This window comes from Sapajus apella, unplaced genomic scaffold (genome assembly GCF_009761245.1).
Source record: "Sapajus apella isolate SASKATOON/1434 unplaced genomic scaffold, GSC_monkey_1.0 scaffold55, whole genome shotgun sequence".
Taxonomy (NCBI): domain Eukaryota; kingdom Metazoa; phylum Chordata; class Mammalia; order Primates; family Cebidae; genus Sapajus; species Sapajus apella.
In genome coordinates, this window is record NW_022436995.1 from 10,542,642 (window position 1) to 10,560,042 (window position 17,401).

Consider the following 17,401-nt stretch of genomic DNA (forward strand, 5'->3'; position numbering starts at 1 on the left):
ACCCTCCCTCCCCTATTTCCTCCCAACTGACCCCAGTGTGTAGTGCTCCCCTCCCTGTGTCCATGTGTTCTCATTGTTCAACACCCGCCTATGAGTGAGAACATGCGGTGTTTGATCTTCTGCTCTTCTGTCAGTTTGCTGAGAATGATGGTTTCCAGGTTCATCCATGTCCCTACAAAGGACCCAAACTCATCGTTTCTGATGGCTGCATAATATTCCATGGTGTATATGTGCCACATTTTCCCTATCCAGTCTATCGTCGATGGGCATTTGGGTTGGTTCCAGGTCTTTGCTATTGTAAACAGTGCTGCAATGAACATTCGTGTACACGTGTCCTTATAGTAGAACGATTTGTAATCCTTTGGATATATACCCAGTAATGGGATTGCTGGGTCAAATGGAATTTCTATTTCTAGGTCCTTGAGGAATCGCCACACTGTCTTCCACAATGGTTGAACTAATTTACACTCCCACCAACAGTGTAAAAGTGTTTCTATTTCTCCACATCCTCTCCAGCATCTGTTGTCTCCAGATTTTTTAATGATCGCCATTCTAACCGGCGTGAGATGGTATCTCAGTGTAGTTTTGATTTGCATTTCTCTGATGACCAGTGATGATGAGCATTTTTTCATATGTTTGTTGGCCTCACGTATGTCTTCTTTTGAGAAGTGTCTGTTCATATCCTTTGCCCACTTTTGAATGGGCTTGTTAGTTTTTTTCTTGTAAATCTGCTTTAGTTCTTTGTAAATTACGGATATCAGCCCTTTGTCAGATGGGTAAACTGCAAAAATTTTTTCCCAATCTGTTGGTTGCCGATTCACTCTAATGATTGTTTCTTTTGCTGTGCAGAAGCTGTGGAGTTTGATTAGGTCCCATTTGTCTATTTTGGCTTTTGTTGTCAATGCTTTTGGTGTTTTGGTCATGAAGTCCTTGCCTACACCTATGTCCTGAATGGTTTTGCCTAGATTTTCTTCTAGGGTTTTTATGGTGTTAGGTCTTATGTTTAAGTCTTTAATCCATCTGGAGTTAATTTTAGTGTAAGGTGTCAGGAAGGGGTCCAGTTTCTGCTTTCTGCACATGGCTAGCCAGCTTTCCCAACACCATTTATTGAACAGGGAATCCTTTCCCCATTGCTTGTTTTTGTCTGGTTTGTCAAAGATCAGATGGTTGTAGATATGTTGTGTTGCCTCCGAGACCTCTGTTCTGTTCCATTGGTCTATATCTCTGTTTTGGTACCAGTACCATGCTGTTTTGATTACTGTAGCCTTGTAGTATAGTTTGAAGTCTGGTAATGTGATGCCCCCCGCTTTGTTCTTTTTGCTTAGAATTGACTTGGCTATGCGGGCTCTCTTTTGGTTTTGAAATTATTTCGCTACTTGTCATTCATTTGATGCATGTTTCTGTTTGATTCCTCAGTGATTATCAGGGCTACTCGGGAATTCTTGCGAAGTGTGAAAATCTAACCTGCACTTCTTTTTCAGATAGAGTGAAATTTTTATGAATATTAAACGAAACCATTAAAGAAGTTGATGTAACATTTTGTTTTGTAGACATTCCATTAAAATTTTATTAATTTCCATTGCCAAGTTTTCCCTTGATGTTCTGGATCTCATAATTTTGTTTCTGGGTCTCATGCTTTTTTGGAGATCTTTCTAAAGTTCTCGGGCCCTCCAGTGCTAAGCGGATAAGAGAGCCCTACCAGGCTGGGGGATGGAGGGATGAAAGACTCCGTGCGGTCTGTACAGAGATGCTGGGCCAGAGAGTGGTCAGTGGACAAAGTCCTGTTACAAAAGGGTAAGAGTACTGTTATATGAAATGTGATCAGGACACAGCAAAAATATCATCTTCCCTGAGCCTCCTTGTGGAGAGGAGGGGCTCAGTGGAGATTTGAAAGAGCAGGTATCACCCAAGCCAGAATGTGAATGCTGAACAGGACTTTTCTAAGCAGATTCGAGGAGGAAGGGCATTGCAGATGAGGAAACAGCACATGCCAAGGGGCTGGACGGGAAAAGAATATCTGAATAGACAAAGCTGCCTCAGCTGGGCCCACAAGCAATGATCTCTAGGCCCTTGTTTTTTCAGACCAGCAGCACTGGCATCACCTGGGAACTTGTCAGAAATGCAGACTCTGAGGCCTCCAGAATCAAACCCTTTATTTTGACAGGGTCAGGTGACTTGAATGGATGTCAAGGACTGAGAGGCAGGCTCTAGCTCTGGCAGGATCAGAAATAGGTCTCCTGCACCCAGAGCACAACAGCAGTTGTTCAAGTTGTTTTCAAGTTTGGCCTGGAAATTCAATCCCTGAGGGCCCAGTTTCACCCATTGCTTGGAGGGTTGGGGCTTTTCCTGCTCAGGGACTCTTCCACACGCTGGGCCTGCATCGTCCCTTCCGCTGGCCTTTGCTCCAGACAGTCTGTCTTGCCTGCTGGCTCCTTCGCCTGGCACACTACCGATTACCTAATAGACTGTAGGCTATGTGCATACTTTATTCCTGTGAGTAACTGATCACATTAGGATGAGCAAGGGGCAGCACCAGGAAGAGAAGGCAGAAGAGACATTAATAACCAGGGGAAGGAAACCGTGCTACCATCAGCTAATTAGATGTCTCACTGAGGGAGCTCTTGAAACATAACGGTCCATCCTGCTGCTGTCGGCTGTCCATGCCCTCCCCTGCTTCCATGTGTGGCTGGGCTTCTCGCTGAGTTAGGGGTAGTAAGGAGTAAGAGCTCGAGACTGAGGCAGGAAACTTGGTTGCCAGGCCAGGTGATCGTAGGCAAATTATTCATCTCTGGGCCTCAGTTTTACCAACTGTAAGTGGGGGAGGGCTGGATCAATGGGTTACAAACATGGCTGATGTCAGAATCGTCAGAAATGCTTTTAAAAACATAGATTCCAAGGTCACATCTCCTAAATGCTGATACAGTCGGTGCAGGGTGAGAACAGGAATCCTCATTGCAAAAACCATCTCAAGTAACTCTGACACAGCTGCAAGGGAAACTGGGAACCACTGGGTTGGAACGATAACCTCTAAGCTCCTGCCTGGCATCATCCGTTTCAGATTGTCCGTAAGGATGGATTTTCCCAAACCTCTTACAGAGCAACAGTGCAGTCCTGGTAGGGAAGCGGGGGAAGACATGAAAGACGGGAAACTCATCTTCCACTCCTGGCTCTGTCAGTAATTCATCACCTAATAACAGTTTCTCCCTGAGGCTCACTTAACTCACCTGTACATACACTGACAAGTTTCATAGTGCTTCCGTGTGAGCACCATGTCACTGTGTGCAGAGGTTCTCAAGCCTGGGGAGATTTAAAAAAAACAGACACCCTGGCCAGGCACAGTGGCTCACGCCTGTAATCCCAGCACTTTGGGAGGCCAGGCAGATCACGAGGTCAAGAGATCGAGACCATCCAGGCTAACACGGTGAAATCTCGTCTCCACTAAAAATAAAAATAAAAATTAGCTGGGCATAGTGGCACATACGTGCCTGTAATCTCAGCTACTCAGGAGACTGAAGCAGAACAATCGCTTAAATCCTGGAGGCAGAGGTTGCAGTGAGCCGAGATTGTGCCATTGCGCTCCAGCCTGGGTGAAAGAGCAAGACTCCAGCTCAAAGAAAGAAAAAAAAAAAAAAAAAGGCAGACACCCTGACCAACATGATGAAACCCTGTCTCTACTAAAAATACAAAAATTAGGCAGGGCGTGGTGGCTCATGCCTGTAATCCCAGCACACTGGGAGGCCAAGATGGGTGGATCACCTGAGGTCAGGAGTTCAAGACCAGCCTGGCCAACATGGTGAAACCTCATCTCTACTAAAAATACAAAAATTAGCCAGGCATGGTGGTGCTTGCCTGTAATCCCAGCTAAGCTGTGAGAGGCTGAGGCAGGAGAAATGCTTGAACCTGGGAGGTGGAGGTGGCAGTGAGCCCAGATCGCGCCACTGCACCCTAGCATAGGTGATAGAGGAAGACTCTGCCTCAAAAAACAAATTTAAAAATTACAAAAATGACCCAGGCAGGATGGCATGTGCCTGTAATCCCTTAGGAGGCTGAGGCAGGAGAATCGCTTGAACCTGCGGGATGGAGTTTGCAGTGAGCTGAGATTGTGCCACTGCACTCCAGCCTGGGTGACAGAGCAAGACTCCATCTCAAAAACAAACAAAAAACACAGACTCCAGGTCCCCATCTACTCACATATTCCTCTTTAATAGACCTGCAGCGGCTCAAGACAGTTTGTGTTTAAAGCCTGCCAGATAATCCAAAGCTCAGCCAGCGGCCTGGCCAGGGGCATTGCTCAATGAGACAACTGGTGCCCAGTGCACGTGCAGCTAGGCAGGGTGTAGCTCAGGAAGGCCACTGCCATGTCGGTGGGAAATGTGGACTGTAAAGGGACCCAGGCATATCCCACTGACCTCTTGGTTTTAAAGTGAGTGTAGAAAAATCCTCCCGGTGGAAGATTCAACAGTGTTGCACCAAAACAAACAGCACGCCCGTCTTTCAGAAGACCCATGTTTAAATCCCGGTACTATTACTGATGGGGTAACCTTGGACAACTCATGAGAGCTCCCTGAAGCTGTTTCTCTTTAAAATGGGGTTGGTTGTAAGTCCAACCTCCCAGCCCAGTTGAGAGGATTAAAGGGAACAACTTGGAGACTGTCCTCTGGGAGTGGTCACGTTCTGTGCAAATTGTCCAGCCACCTACGCTGGGACCAGCGGGAACCAGCCAGACCGAATGTCCATATCTCTCACCCTACTGAAAGCAGGGGTTGGAGAGAGTCTGCTATTGCATTGGACCAGAGAGGAAAAGGTCCGGGTGGTAATTTCGGGAATGATTCTGTTCCGCATAGCCGGCTGCCTTCCGCCCAGCACTTTTTGTGCTCTCTCTCATCTTTTGGGGCCTTGCTTGATTCTCTTAGTTGATCAGCAGGGGCGTGCATGTTGGCTGGCCTGAAAACCTGAGTCCAAAAATCAGCTCCAATGGAACTTAAATCCCTTGCACCCGTCCCCTTCTCCACACCCTCTTCCTGCCTTCATCTGAGGCCTGGACTACCGCGGAACACTCCCGACTGGTCTCCCATAGAGACCAGACACGTTCTTCTCATAGCAACCAGAGGGCTTCTCTTAAGGTGTAAATCAGATTATGTCATTAATTCTGACTGGCTTCTCATTCTCCGAGCATAAAATCCAAACTGGTGAATCAGGACTACCATGGAGCGCCTACTCATTCTCCAAGAACGAACTCCATGTTCCTTCCCCTGGTTAATGAAGCTCTTCACATTCTGGCCACCTATTTCTCATCCGGTGCCACGCTAGCCACCGTTGCTTGCTTTGTGGGGCAGAAAAATGACTGTGTGTTCTGCTAAGCTGTTTTCCTTCCCTCCTTTGCACATAGCTAAACCCTATGTCCTCCATATATGGTCTGCAGTTAGATGGGACCATATATTGAGTTCTAGCCATCGGAATAGGACTGGGAGTGACGTACACCATCTCCAGTCCTGGCCCCCAGATGCCCCAAGAGCTCTGCTCTTTGCTCTCGGCTGCATGCAGAGGGCATGGTGGACAACTCAGAGGAGGCCTAAGGGATGGCAGAGTGGCTCATTAGAAGGAACTTGGGCTTTGAGTAACAAAAAACTGTCCACTAACACCTGACAAGAGGAGAAATAAATTTTTCTTGTCTTAAATCACTGAGATTTAGGGTTGTATGCATTGCCTATCACCACTGCTCACTTTGAATAACGGCCTATTCTCACCAAGTCTGTTTCCCAAATTCATTTCACTTCTCCCATGCTGTTCCCTCTGCTTAGAATGCTTTTCCCTGCCATTCATTCCTCACGTTCCCTTTTTTTTTTTTTTTTTTTTTGAGATGCATCTTTGCTCTTGTTGCCTATGCTGGAGTGTAATGGCGTGATCTCAGCTCCCTACAACCTCTGCCTCCCGGGCTCAAGTGATTCTCTTGCCTCAGCCTCCCAAGTAGCTGGGATTATAGGCATGCACCACCACACCTGGCTAATTTTGTATTTTTAGTAGAGACTGAATTTCTCCATGTTGGTCAGGCTGGTCTCAAACTCCTGACCTCAGATGATCCGCCCCTCTTGGCCTCCCAAAGTGTTGGGATTACAGGCTTGAGCCACCGCACCAGGCCCCACATCTCCTTCTTATACTTTAGGTCTTCACTGAAAAGTCACCACCCACCTATTGGCCTGTATTTGTGTTCTTGTTGATTTTTAAATAGTACTTTTAAATAATGCATGTGGTTTTTAAACTTTATTCTTCACTGTGTTTCTCCTAGAACGTAAGCTCCCATGAGCATAAATCCAATCTGTCCCATTTACCTTTCTGTATCCCAAACAAAGCACTGAACAAAAGGTAGCATTCAGCAACTATTAGCTGTTGGAGTAAATGAATGAACGAACCGAGTGTGTATTCAGTTCGATTCAATTCACATATTACTGAGCACTAACTTTGTGTGAGGCACTTTGCATGCATCGAATGCATTCTCTATTCAATTCTCATTCCAACACCAGTGGGGAGGTAAGATGATTATTCCCACTTTACGTGTGAGAATCAAGAAGCACCGTCAGCCACCGTAGCACAGATCCTTCCCACATGGCATCCTCCAATCATCATCATAGTCCTAAAAGGTAGGAATTATTATCTCCATTTTGCAAAAGGGAAAACTCAGGCTCAGACAGGCCAAGTCACTTTCCCAGGTCATGTCGCTGCTGAGGTCACGGACCTGGGATTTAAACCCAGGGAGAGAATGGGCATGCGCCTCTCTTACAGTGTTATGCTTCCTAAAGTCTGACAGCCTCATTACACGTCCCCAAAGAATATCCTGAGTGTGGCACAAATGAAGACATGGAATTGCTCTAGAGTCCTATGAGCTTGGTTTGCAGTGGGATTTTATTTTAAATGCAAGACCCATTCTCCCCCTGATAACTGGGATTAGGGGGTGCCATTCTGCATCCCGGGGCTGCAGCTCCAGTGTCTTGTCTGAGGCTGGCCAGGTTGGCCACCACACATAATCTGGAGATAAGAGTGCCCAGGTTCATTTGGGGAGAGTGGCCAGAGTTGCTGATAGGCAGAGAAAGTCTGTGATTAATTATGGCCGATGGAAGTCTGACGCCATGGATCCTTCTTGAGGGCTGGGCAAGCTGAAGAGTCTCACTCTCTGGGTGCATTTGGAGACTGCACAGTCCCTTCTGAAACCAGCAGTAAACTTTAATGGCTGCAAGATCTGCTACTTGGCATGCTGTAGATTGGATGGCACATAGAATTCATCAATTCTCTGGGGTGGGAGCTAATTAGGGTGCAATTTTTCAATTATGGAACATTAAGCAAGCCTCTCTCCGGTCCCCTCACACCATCTCTCAGTGGATACGCTCCATTCGTCTATTTTTCTTTATTTCTTAATCATTTGATGATATGACAACAATTATTTGTCATTTGGAAGAGAAAATTGTCACGGAGCTATTGTTTCCCTCTTGAAACCCCAGCTCTTCTGCGGTGATGGTTGCATTTGATAAATCTTTTGCATTCTTGCCACTCCTCCCCCTCTCCCACCCAGGGTTGGTGTGGGAACAGGAAAACATTAGCCTGTGACGTGGGCCTGTTCTGATTGAAACGCCATTTGTAAAAAGGCCTGGAAAAGAGCAGGCTCGAGTTTAAAAGAGCCGCAGCCCAGAGCTCCCAGCCCACCCACATCACCCAGGTTGGGACTCTGGGACATTTGCTTTGGGAAATTTGGTTATTCCTCTGAGCTAAGAATGCAGCTTCAGAATCAGGAATGCAAAACAGAAGCAGAACAAAAAGAAAAAGGCAAAGGAAAAAAGAAGCATGCCACCAGAAATGGGAAAACTTAAATGACTTTGTTTAAATGTCATTGTACTCTCAAAACCCTGTTCTCATATGTATGCAAGTTAATTAAATGGAAAAATGTCAAATTAGTTGCTTAAAGTATTAATGGCAGGAATTATCCCAGATTCTAGCGCAGGCAGAGTAGAGGAACTAACCTTTCAGGGCTTAACCCTTTGGTTGGATGTTCTTCTCTGAAAAGAAAAATAGATATCTCTTTCATTTGTGAAAGGGCCAGTTAGTGCTGAGGGGTTTTGTAGGTTTCAGAATGGGAACTTGCCAGCGGACTTGCACCCTGGGATTCTCACAGTGACAGGACTCACTGGTGGCATTTATTTCCATAGCGGCAGCTTTGCATGGGGGATCTAAGGTCCCTGGAAAGACCCAAAAATCATACCTATGTCTGTTCTGGAGTCAGGGTAATTTGCCATTTTTCCTTTTTTTTTTTTTTTAAGAGTATTTTGAAGAGTTCATTAAAATGCAAAGTTGGAAAGATTGTGCAAAAAGAGGTGTCAATGTACTACTCATCAAACCTTTATTCAGTACCAATGGGATCCAAAGCCTGTGCTATTTGAGCAAAATGCTGAGAAAAGGGAGCGTCACAGACTCAAGGATATAGGATCTCATAGGAAGAGGCTGCAGAGCACCCTCATCTAGCCTCATGCTGGCATGTGAAAAAGTCAAAGCCTCAGGAAAACAAGAACATTCCCAAAGCCACACGGCTATTGAGTGGTGAAATCAGGCTCATTTATGGATGCAACACAGTTTCTGCCCACCCACTGCAGGGACTCGTGTGTATCCTGGGAGGTCAGGGCAAACACACCCAGGGCAGTGCATGCCATAGCCTAATACTGCAGATGGAAGGGCAGGAGGTGGACAGCAGGGTGGTGAGTATCAGGGAGACCTTACCTCCATCAGCCCGAGAGCATCTACTGTCCACCATGGTAGCCACCGCTGTATAAGACCTGGTTTCTCCTCATTCTGGCAAAAACAAGCAGGCAAGGAAGGCCATGTCATCTGTTGAGAAGTTATGGCTAGTCACTGTGGCCACATGTTCAAAGTTATCTCATGTAATTCAGTGATCAGTTCTACCCATTGCTTGCTCTGTAGTTATTGGTAAACAGATATCCCATTGCCTACTGTAGGGTTACAGATTCTTACAGTCAGTTCAGCCATGTACTTTGCTTGGAGGTCTTTCAGTTTCCTCATCTGTAAAATGGGGATGACAGATTAGGAAAGTGGGAGATCTCTAAGCAAAGTAAGTAGCTGAACTGACTCCGTAAGAATGGGGCACCAATTTACCAATAACTGCAGAACGAGCAATTGAAACGCCAAATAATAGGTGCAGAGCCCAATTTCCAAAGTTGTGTCCACAGGAGGAAGGAGTTACAATGAGATGCTCTGTGGAAAAGAAATCCAAATAGTTTAGGGGAAACTCTGTATATTTTAATCCTTTTTTGCATTGGCCAGTGTGGTGGGCTGAATCATAGCCCTCAAATACATCCATGCCTGAATCCCTGGAACTTATGAACGTTACCTTACATAGCAAAAGGGACTTTGCAGCTGTGATTAGTTAGTCTTTTGAGATGGGAAGATTATCTTGATGTTCCAGGTGGACCCAACATAATCACATGGATCTTTTTTTCTTTTTCTTTTTTTTGAGACAGAGCCTGGTGCCTGGCAACAGGCGCCAGGCTGGAGTGCAGTGGCACGATCTCAGCTCACTGCAACCTACACCTCCCGGGTTCAAGCAATTCTCCTGCCTCAGCCTCCAGAGTAGCTGGGACTACAGGCACGTGCCACCACACCCAGCTAATTTTTGTATTTTTTAGTAGAGATAGGGTTTCACCATGTTGGCCAGGATGATCTCGATCTCTTGACTTTGTGATCCTCCTGCCTCGGCCTCCCAAAGTGCTGGGATTACAGGCGTGAGCTACTGCATCTGGCCAATCACATAGGTCTTTATTAGAGGGAGGCAGAAGGGTCAAAGTGAGGAGAGATTGTTTTAGAAGCAGAGATTAGAGTGATGTGTTTTGCAGTAGGAGGAAGGGGCCATGAGCCAAGGAATGCAGGTGGCCACTAGAAACTGAAAGAAAGGCAAGAAGATAGATTCTCCCATGAGCCTCCAGAAGGAATCAGCCCTGTTGACATCTTGACTTTAGCCCCCAGTGAGGCTGGTTTTGGATTTGTCCCCTCCAGAATTGTAAAAGACTCAGTGTGTGCTGTTTTAAGCCACTCGGGTCGTGACAATGTGTTACAGCAGCAAGAGGAAGTTAATATAGCCAGTCATTCCTAAGTAACAAACGACCTCAACTCTGCTTTTCATTTCTGGGCCTAGGGGTTGGCCGGAGAAGCTCTGCTTGAGATTATGTTTTTTTTTTTTTTTTAATTTTTTATTTTATTATTATTTTTTTGAGCCAGTCTTGCTCTGTTGCCTAGGCTGGAATGCAGTGGCATGATATCGGCTCACTGCAACCTCCGCCTCCCGAGTTCAAGCAATTCTCCTGTCTCAGCCTCCTGAGTAATTGGGACTCCAGGCATGTGCCACCACGCCCAGCTAATTTTTGTATTTTTAGTAGAGGCGGGCTTTCACCATGTTGGTCAGGCTGGTCTCGAATTCCTGACCTCGTGATCTGCCCACCTCGACCTCCCAAAGCTCTGGGATTACATGTGGGTTGGTTTTAAGATGCTCCATTCAGTGCCTGTTTTAGGGCAGTGGCCACCAGGGGTATGCTCCGCTCATAGCAATGGCCAAAGCCTGAGAGACAACCAGCAGATACTTCTTATGCCTGTCACCACTTCAGCTCTCAAACACCCCTCCCACCCACTCTCTGTTTGCCAAAGTAAGTCACATGGCCAAACTGAACTTCAGTGGGAACTGGAAATGTACACAGCCTAGTCTAGAGGGAGATACTGCAAAGTCATGTAGCGAGGGCAAGGATGTATGATTCTAATATTGGAGAAGGGCAGTAAAAAGTTTGAACAATAATCCAATCTGCCACGCTTTTCTGGAAGATTCATAATACGTATTAACACGTTAAGAACTCTGAGAAGTCCTGCAGTAAATAAACCTGTCTAACTGTTTAACACAGTGTTCCCAAAGCTTCTTTGAGCACAGAATCCTACTGTCATCCTATAGAACTAATATTTTGAGAAATGCTCATGTAGGCAGTTCATCTCAGAAGTCCAAGGGAGGAGAGGGCAGTGGAACTCGACTGAGCCTTGAAGAATGTATTCAACTAAGCGGATTGGGACAGGGGGTTTATCAATGGCAGAGAGAAGTAGAAATGTTTTTGTATGGGCTAAAGGGATGCTTTCTCCTGAGAATCTCATCAAATGTTCCATTCCCCTATGGAAAAGAACCTGTAATGATATTTGTGTTGTCTGAAAGAGAGACCACAACTGTCTTGGAGTCCAGTGTCCACTCATCCAAGGCTCTTTAAAAATGGCCTTAGTCACAAAAGGTGGACACTCACTTCTAAGCCAAGGGTCGGTGCACCTCCGCGCCCTCTTTGCCAAGCTGGAGTTTGAATTCTTTTGATATCCAGAGATGCTGAAGGAGCTTGGAAGGTGCAGTTATTAGAGGCAGGTACTGCCAGCTGGACTCCCGCGAAATGCATGCCTTGGGAGGTGCTGCTCCCTCAGAAACAGTGAGAGAGAAATGGGCGAAACAGGGTTCCCACAGAAGTCTGGTCATCTCAAGTCCGCTAATAGAATTTCTCCTGGAACGGAGATGAGAATGTCCGCCTTATTTTCATGAGGACCTAGACTAGGAACAAGCCAAGGAACAGGAAGCAAGTCCCCCAGGATGGGTGCCTGTCACCCCACTAGGGCCCAGCAGAGCGGCTAAGCAATGAAGGGAGGACATTGGTAATTGCCAGGGGCTTCCTCTGCCCTGCAGAGCACAGAATCCCCTGTATCCTGCTGCCTCCCTCCACAGCGGGGGCACCACTGTGCGGGGAGGGGGGCTATGCCGCAGGATTGGTGGACACACACAATTAGCCTATTTCCATGTAACACATTTTAACGGAGGTCATTAGAGACTAATAAAGGGAGACAATAGTGCCATAAATCCCAGGATCAATAGAAGGGAAAGCAGGAGGCTGGAAGCTGGCTTCCTCTGAAGGGCCCAGAGAGGCTTCAAGAATAAAATGCCCCTTGAAATGCAAGGACAAGGAGAAAGAGTGTTAGTGTTTGCAGCTCATGCACTCACTCCTTCAGCAAATACGTGGAAGGCACAGACCAGGTGCCAGGCTCTCAGTCCCCAGGAGACAGACGAAAGGCACAGGCTAGTGAGGGAGAAAGAGGCAAGGACAAGAGTGTCACCATTCAGAACAAAAGCTAGAGGGGCCCAGAGAGGAAGTGACTTCCCAGAGGGAAAACGTTGGAATGGCTTTGAAGGACCAATAGGAGTTTTCCGGGTGGAGAAGCAGGGGAGGCAGAAGGATTCTGAGGGAAGGAAGAGCACACAGACAGCTCCGAGGCAACAGGGGCCTGGTGAACCCTGGGGACAAGGACTGCAAGTACAGCGGAGCATGGACACAGGGAGGGGAAGGGGGTGTGGGCTGCAGAGGTATGTTGAGGCACAGAGGGGAAGAGACTTCTTTGCCAAGCTGGGGTTTGGGTTCTTTTGAAATCCAGAGACGCTAAAGGAGGTTGAAAGGTGCAGTATTAGAGGCAGGAACTGTCGCAGAGAAGATGGTGGATTAGGAAGCTCCTTGTCTTGGGTATTCATTCTGTACCCCTGGAGCAGGCCTGGAACCTTCAGGAGCCTTGCGGGAGCCACAGATCCTGCTTTCTCCGCCAGCCTTGTAACTGAGCAAAAGCGTATCTCAGCACGGTGATGGGCACAGCATCGATTCATGGGTTGGAGGTAGGCCTGGGGGAGATGTAGGAAGACAGTATGAAAGGAAGGGGCTTGATCAAGAGAAACCTGCAAAGGTAAACACCTGAGGGGCAGATAAGGTGTTCACCCTCCAGGTTGTTCCAAAGATAAAAGAGGTCACCAGCTCTTCAGGAGGCTGCAGGCTAATGTGGGATGCATGCCCATGGCTCATTAGCACGGAGGTGAGAGCCCAGTGCAGCACAGCCAAGGCCACCAGCTCAGCCTGCCTTTCCAATTAACGATGACCAGAAACCCAAGGCTCCTTGCATTGTATCCAGGAGAGGTAGATGCTTGGCTTAGCTTTGCCATCAGCCAGTGACTTCCCCTAGGGCTGCTTGCTCTCTCTCTAGATCTGTTTCTTTATGGTAACTGGATTTTCCTCAGTCACTCTCTCCTTCACTCATTCAATTAGTCAGGAAGTCCCATTGATTTTCCCACCCAGTGTATCTTTCCTTCTCCCTCACTGGGAAATTGCCAGAGCCCACAACGAGGGCTTCTGACTTCCAGTCTTGATTCCCTGCTACCTGTGATCTATGTCAGAGATCTGTAAACAGCCAGCTAGTAGGTACTTAGGCTTTGTGAGCCACATGTGTCATTGTTGTATATTCTTCTTTGGATGGAAACAACCCAAATGTCCATCAGCTGATGAAAGGTAAACAACATGTGGTATGTCCATTCAGTGAAATATTACCCAGCCATGAAAAACAACGAAGAGCTCTGTTATACATCATGGTAACTATAATTGATAACAGTGGATTGTATACTTGAAAACCGCTAAAAGAGTAGATTTTAAGTGTTTTTACCACAAAAACATAAGTGTGTGAGGTAATGTGTATGTTAATTAGCTTGATTTAGCCATTCCACAAGGCATATAAGTTTCAAAACATGATATCGCACACTATCAAAATTGACAATTTTTGTGTCAATTAAAAACATAATTAAAAAAAGAAAAGCATGAGATATGGATGCATGCTGCAACACAGAAGAACTCTAGAAATGTGCTCAGCAAGGAGCCAAGTACAAAGGCCCACATATTGTATGATTTCATTTCGATGGAATATCCCGAATAGACAAATTCGTAGAGACAAAAATTAGATAAGTGAGAGGCTGCTTAGGGCTGGGGTTGGCGTGGGGAGATAGGCAGGTATTGGCTAAAAGGTGCAGGGTTCTTTCTGAAATAATGAAAAGGTCCTAAAACCAACTGTACTAGTGATTGTACAACTGTGAGTATACCAAAAGCCATCAGATTGCATATTTCAAATGAGCAAATTGTATAATATGTGAATTATGTCTTAATAAAGCTGTAGTCAAAAAAAAAAGCAAAACAAAATATGTGGAGCTCACAGGCTATATAAAAACAAGCCATGGGCTGAATTTGCCCCATGGGGCCATGGTTTGGTGATCAGGGGGTCTGTGTGGCTGCTGACATGAACTGTCTAAAAAGCAGATCTGATATTGTCACACTCCTGGCAGGAAGTGACTCCCATTCCCCACCAGATAAAGGAATAACTCTGTGGCTGTCCTTCAGGCTTTTCCACATTCGTCCCCAGCTTCTCTTTCTAGGCTCATGTCCTCTGTCCCTCTCTGTACTACAGCTGCATTGACAAATACTCATACGCTTGTCTTCCTTTGATTCCATTCTGTGGTGCCCTCTGCTTTCTGTATTTTGGAAAGTTCTTTCTCATGTCTCAAACTCTCATTCAGGTGTCCCTTTCTTCCATGAAGCCTTCTGCAGCCAGTCTCCCTGGGAAAATGGATGGATATTACAGGATGTGTTGTCTTGTATTATTTCTGTTTAAATGTGTGCCTCCCTTCCTAAGACTGTGAGCTCCTTGGCATCAGGGAAACAGGGACTGTATCTTTTCTTCTTGGCCCAGCCACTGCTTAGCACAAGTCCCTGGCACTCAATAACTGCTTTCTTGAATTAAATCGAAGCCCAAAGAGAACCAGACAGCTAAACTGTGTCACAGAAATTCATCATATTGCTGAAAAGGCTCTTTGAGCCTCTCTAGTAATCCAAGCCCCTCATTTTCTGTGATAAAACCAAAGCCCAGAGAAGGGCACTTCCTTGCCTGGAATCGCCCAGCAATTAGGGACCAAGACATACCTAGAGTCTGCATCTCCACCAGGGACCCCAGGGCTCCGTGTGCACACCTCCGTGTCTGCAGTCCCCTCTGACATTAACACGCTGGGAAGCTGGGCCATTTTTCACAGCCAGGTTTTATAGCCGTCTCCTTGACCTGGCTAAGCCAAACCTCCCAGCGGCCAGCAGCCTGGTTTGTCTCACCCCTGCCCGCTCCGGGCACTCTCGGACTCCCCAGAAGGGGCCAACCACCTCAGGAGCAGCCTGAGACACTGGCCAGAACCTCCAGGCATTCCTGGCTGTAGGAACAGGCTGTGCGACACAGCCTCTGACGCAACTGGAGCAGGAGGCTGGACTCAGGCTCAGATTTGGATCCCACGGTTTGATTTATTGCATCGGGTCCTTGTTCCACATGTTTTTCCTATGGCTGGGGATTCCCCAGGCTAACTGTGGTTTTCCTCCCTTTCATCATGTGTGTGTGTGTGTGTGTGTGTGTGTGTGTGTGTGTGTGTGTGTGTGTGAAGAAAGAAAAAGAGGGGGGAAAGAGAGAGAGAGAAAGGAAGGAAGGGAGGGATAAGAGAGAGAGAGAGTTAGTTCTGATTTCTGAGCCAGGAAGTTGCAGGATCAAGGTTCTCACAGGCTGCTGAATAATTAAACAAGACTGGGATTTCACGAAGGTTTATTCCTTCATGCAGGCACACATACGGCCAGCTCCAACCTCTATGAAGAGCACCTACTATGTGCCAGACAATCCTTCTGAACCTCACACAGTAGGAGGGATTGCCCTTTTAAGGACAAGGGAGCCAAGGCTTGGAGAGGTGACACCATTTGCCTCAGGCCCCTGGTTAGCAAGCGGTGGAGACTGAATCTAGATCCCAGTGTTTACCTCTAGCATTTGCCACTGCCACACAAGCCCCTGTGCCCTCTCATCTCTAGGGAGGGCACCAGGCGTTAGCAGTGACTAACATGTGGTCTCCACCTTCTTAGAGCTTTGTTCATATTTGTGTGGTGCCATTTGCCTTGGGGACAGCTTTGCTAAAACGAATCAAACTCCAAGCTGTTTTCCTGGCCCGCTCTTAAGTTTTCTGTTGATTCTCTGACTTGAGCTTAGAGATCACATCGGCTGTTCCATGGTCTCTTGTTGAGCAGAAGAAGAAACCAAGGTCCCGGGAGGTCGAGCAGCAAGCCCCGGATGAGCAGGGCAGAACTGAGCTGCAGCCTGAACCCTTACCTCTTGTCTCTCAACTCAAGTTCTCTTCGTCCTCCTGGGCTGCCACCGTGCTACACGCTGTCTTTCTCCATGGAAACCTGTGGAACCACATCTTGTCATTTCAGCTGGAAGTAGCTGGGATGTAGGGAGCGGTCCTCCTCACCTCGGGTTGTGTTTGTGTCTTTGTGATGCTCTCTTGTCTCCGGGGTAGAAACAGCACACCAGGCCAGGAGCCAGGCAGTGCAGGTTCTGCTCATTAACCTCCTCCATGTTGCTGGCTTTCGGGTATCTCACGCCTCGTCCAAGCCACTCCTGGCATGGACACAGGGACAAACATGGAAGGGAGTTAGATCTCACTCACCTTACAGGTGAGACACTGAGGCCAGAATGGCTAGAAGCCCCTAATCCACGCATAGACAGCAGGGTGTAGCTACACTTTTGAGGGGCCTCCCGCCTTTTCCTGTGTGTCAGAAGGCAGAAGAATGAGAACGTGGATCCTCAGGAAACAGAGAGGCAGATGCCAGCTTGTTTAAGGAAGCACATCCATTAGTGCTCAGTGTTGCCCTAATCAGGAGAAGACTGCGGTGAAGAAGACTCCTGTGGTAGCAGACAGCCAAACAGAAGCTGCATGAGCTCCCCAAAGGGAGGTGCTGCAAAGATCAGATTGAAGGGGCTCGGTGACCTCAGTGCCTAACCCAAGAGCCCGTGACCTCAGGATCCAAGACTCCTGGCTTCCCATCTGGGAAAGCAGAGAACAAGAAAGTGGGGAGTGCTGGTGTGTGGGAGGGGAGTGGCTTTCACTGATAGAAAAGACCAAAGGACCTCTCATTATTGGCCATCAACCAAAGGTCGCGTGGGGTGTTCCCTGAAATGTGGGTCTGGGCCCCCAGAGGGGCAGTCGAACCAGATGAAAGGCCGCAGCACTTAGAGGGTGGTATGGGAACCTCCTTCTGGGGAAACGAGCCCAGGAAATGGGTGGGGATTGTCCCAGACACTCAGCTGGAATTGATGGGGCAGATCAAAGCTCAGGAAATGGCCCATCACTCAGTTCTGGGCAGCAACATGGACATCTTCATGGACCAGGGGCTGTAGGCCTTTGCATGCTGGGGACCTTGGAGGGCGGGGCCCAGGGAAGTCTCTTGTAGCATGCAAAGCAGATCTGGCCCTTCCTCTCCATAGCTGTGTCTGTGGGCAAGTTACTCGGCACTCCGAGTAGGTTTTTGCATCCTGAGTGGGTTTTCGCATCTGTGTACCGAGAATAGTGACTCCTCCCTCTCGGGCTTGTAAATACTCCCGAAGAGCAGGTATGTGGTATTCCTAATACAAACATAAGGAGGAAGTGGTTTGGAGTCCACATCTTGATTCACTGAGT